We start from the raw sequence: 3,991 nt of genomic DNA, 5'->3' as shown, positions 1-3,991 counted from the left end.
TTCTTTCTGAATGTCAACTGCTGCTTTTTAAAACTGTGAACCAGCTCCTGGCTTGTTCTAACAAACCAGGAGAACTATGGCTTATGCAAAAAATGCATCAGTACTTCAACTTCAGCTATAAGCTTCATGTATGTGACAGCCGTGCTGCTGTTTCGGTTATTTTTTTAAATGGTAACTTTGAAAGCTCTTTGATTGCATCTTCCCCTCTACCAAATCTGTTCTAAAAATGGGGAAAGCGCTGTTTGATTGAAACATTGAATAAATCACATCTGTACAGTATATTAGTTATAATGTATAAGGGCATCATGAAAAAATTATCTTTCTGCTTTTTAAAAATCAAAGGCAGAAATGTGGCAAAATTGTACCAAATTAACAGAAAACACATTACTATTTATCATTTTCTAAAAATGGTTCTCTGTGCATAACCAAGAAAATGAAGAATGCAATTGCCTTTCATATGTAGATTCACTATACAGCAACTCCCTAAAAGTTCTATATGGAAAAGAAATCCAGGGTTCTTGTAATTATTTGCCATGGAAGTGAATCAGAGACGGCAGAGTCAGAATGAATCAATAAATCACTGAAAGCCTAAATTAAATATATATTTATGTGGGTTTGAAACCCACCAACGATTTACAAGTCTGAAAAGATAAAGAGTTCCAATCATAACTTTGGTGGTTTACAAGCCAGCACTCCAATCAGCAATATCAAATCAAGATGCAGGAACAGAAAAATAATCTGCAGCTAGAGGCTCACTGAAGTGTATGAGTGAATGCACTAGACATATGAACCCCATTAGTTGAAAAGGATAACAGCTGTACAGCAGAATGTCTACATTTCAGAGATTCATAGACAGAAGCAAGAGATCTACAACAGATGCAAACATTAACAGTTTTTTTAAAAAAAATCAAAGAAAAAGACATTTGGGTTCAGTAATATTATTAATGCAATCAGTATCAACTTCAAGCTCCAAGACAGCACATGAACAGGGGGTAATATAAAAATATTTATTGAACCAATGAAAACAAGTCCAATCATGAAATAGTTTAATATGAAAAATCTTGTACTGATCTGTTAGATATTGTAATTCACTAGTGAGCTATTGAATGTACCAGTTGATCATAAGTCCATGCTCAAATTCACCGACTTATCCACAAACTGAACACAAAGGGTAACATGCTGACTTTGTTCCCAAAGCAGATGACAATTCCCAGAGTCAGCCCTACCATTAGACCCATGATGTGGTGCCACAAAACTTTTTCTTTTTCTTGTGGCAACAAACCAACCTGGATAAGAAATGAGTAGGCAACAACTCAATAATTTGAATGTGGCACTTTATCACCAGGAATGGGAAAAGGTGCTTATGGGATTTTTCTTCCTCATATAACAAAATTATTAGTCTTTCTTTAAACACTGCATCTTTAGACTTCAGTGAGTTGATGCACTATTTGCAGGCTACCATGAGCAGAAAAGTGTTATGGCTACCTCTGCTACTAGCTAGCTCCTCTACCAATACACAGTATTAACAGGAAAGTGGATTACAGCAGTGGTGGCGAACCTATGCCATGTGTGCCAGAAAGGGCATACAGTGCCCTCTCTCCTGGCATACATGTCATTGCCTGCCCCTTCACTTGCTTGTCTGCTGGCCCTCCCCCTGCTCGCCCGCTCACTCACCCACTCGCTCACCCATCCCCCACTTCCTCCCTCACCCACTCCCCACTTACAGTACCTGTCTCTCTGCTCACCTGCCCCTTGGATTACCTTTTAATTCAAATTTTTTAAAACACCAATTTAATATATAGTTCTCCAATACAGAACATATCATATATGAAACTGATGAGAACAGATACTACACTTGATCTTAGCCAAAAAGGCAAGAAGAAATTTGTCCCTGTTAGACTGTATTGGATTTCCTTGCGTGTTACCATATTTGTTTTACCCAGAGATGAAGTGGAATTAAAAACAAAATAAAATTGCCTTTGGTAAGTAAGAGATCTCATTGATATTGGAGTATTTTAATTATCTGTATCCTTATGTTTCACCTCCCAGTGCTTAAAGTTTACTAGGCATTTTGAAAACAAAAACTGATCCCACTGAAAAATTGTGGCTTCATCCCTATGATCTATTTGATCAATAGAAGAATTTCAGTGGACGAAGTGGTGTTAAAAGTTTATTCATTCTGTGCACTCTTTAGAGATGATTAACTGTCTTTATTATATTAAAGCAAACCCAAAGCCATCTGCCAAAGGCAATTGTGTCCAAGCGCTGAAACCATTTCATGTGAAAACTCATTTTCAGGCTCCTAATTATTTTTCATTATAGTGGCAGTGTGGAATAGATTGGAATTGGACAGTAATTGCCAGGTCTGAGCAGTGTGGACCATTGCAATGTATCAGTTTAGATGAAGTGTGACAAGGATACATCTAACTACTATATAACTTCCATTAAGCAACTTCCCTGTCCCTGCTCATGTAACACTTCATAGTATGTGGTCAGCACAAGGTCATAATAATGGTTTTCTGACTGACTCTGAGCATTTGTATGAGGAAAATCTGTTTAACTCCCCTTCCTTTTATTAGCACTATTCTGACAATGTCCAGCTGTTACAGTTGTTGGAGATCTATCTACAGTATTACTTCCAATGTGAGACCTTTCAAAGACATCTGGCTTTAAGGGAAATATAGGTATGCATACATATAAAGAATTCTCTGTACTTTTGAAAGTTTGGCAATAAATGTATAAAAACTTCAAAATGCAATAAAAAGTGTTTCCTGCAACCACCGATTGTCATCCTCCTTTTAAAAAATGAAGCAAGATCTTACTTCAGACTCCTAAATCAGGTTCTGTAATTTCTGCTTCTCTGTTTAATTTTAAAACCTGACCTAACCTAAGAACTGAGGGCAGGTAACATTATTATACACTTTAATGAGATGCAAATATGTTAGAAAGACTGAGGAAAAAGCAGAAAGAGAAAAAGAAATATAACCTTAAGCCAGCATATGTGTCACTACGGGCAATTATCCTAAGCTTAGATATATATATATATATATATATATATATATATATATATATATACACACACACACACACACACACACACACACACACATATATATACATACATATTTAAAAGGAAAAAGAATAAAACAAGCCCAGCTAAAATCCATCTCTTCAAGAAAATAACAGCAGCATTATATTGTTATACCTACATAGACTAGATCTGTCAAACTACTAGTCAAACAGTTTCTGGCTATTTTTCTAAAGCATGGCTGGTCCCTGCCCACCCAAGCCAATAAACCACCTCATAGGTAAAGAATGTTTTAAGATATATATATATTTAATTTTCTTGAATATTGGGGAACCTGATGAAGAGATCCTGACCAGGTCAGAACGTTTGTAGTTTGGAACATATTTTGTATGAAATGTATGTGCGTGTGTGATATTGCAAAAAAGTGTAATTTCTATGAAGAAGATGTTGTTTTCTATGCAAAAAAATATACTTTTCTGCACTTTGAAATGCATTGTTAAAATCCTGAATTGCAAAGAGTCTTTGGACTCTACACACATTTCAGTAACTTTCTCACAATAAGAACAGTGTTTAAAATGATGGCTAAGATCCTTTATGAATACATAACTACGGCTGGATCTACACTGTGCTATATCCCAGGATCTGATCACAGATTATCTGTTTATCCCAGATTATCTGGCAGTGTAATCCAGTTCAATGCAGATAATATGGGATCAGATCCTGGGATATAGGACAGAGTAGATCCAGTCTAAGCATAGTCTCTTGGCCAATACTCCCAAAAACTTCCTTAATAACCACTCCAAGTGGTGAAATAGTGCTGGAAATATCACCCTGCTGGTTCCTAATTACCAGCAGAACATGCCTTTTATTACTCAGAGCATTACCTTTTAGCTTAAGGTTAAATTCACAGGACATTTACAATTGTGCTAATAGTGTATGCCCCTGGTGGCACAGTGGGTTAAA

The 3,991-nt window shown here is 36.3% G+C and overlaps 1 pseudogene; it reads right to left on the bottom strand.

Annotated features, from left to right (window-relative positions):
* Window positions 1–1,720: 1,720 nt before the first annotated feature.
* On the bottom strand, window positions 1,721–1,885 carry LOC134295739 (U2 spliceosomal RNA; annotated as a pseudogene).
* Window positions 1,886–3,991: the final 2,106 nt, after the last annotated feature.

The sequence above is a fragment of the Anolis carolinensis genome, chromosome 1 (assembly GCF_035594765.1).
Source record: "Anolis carolinensis isolate JA03-04 chromosome 1, rAnoCar3.1.pri, whole genome shotgun sequence".
NCBI lineage: Eukaryota > Metazoa > Chordata > Lepidosauria > Squamata > Dactyloidae > Anolis > Anolis carolinensis.
The sequence above is the reverse complement of the archived record's forward strand: the minus strand, read 5'-3'. Positions and strand labels throughout refer to the sequence as shown.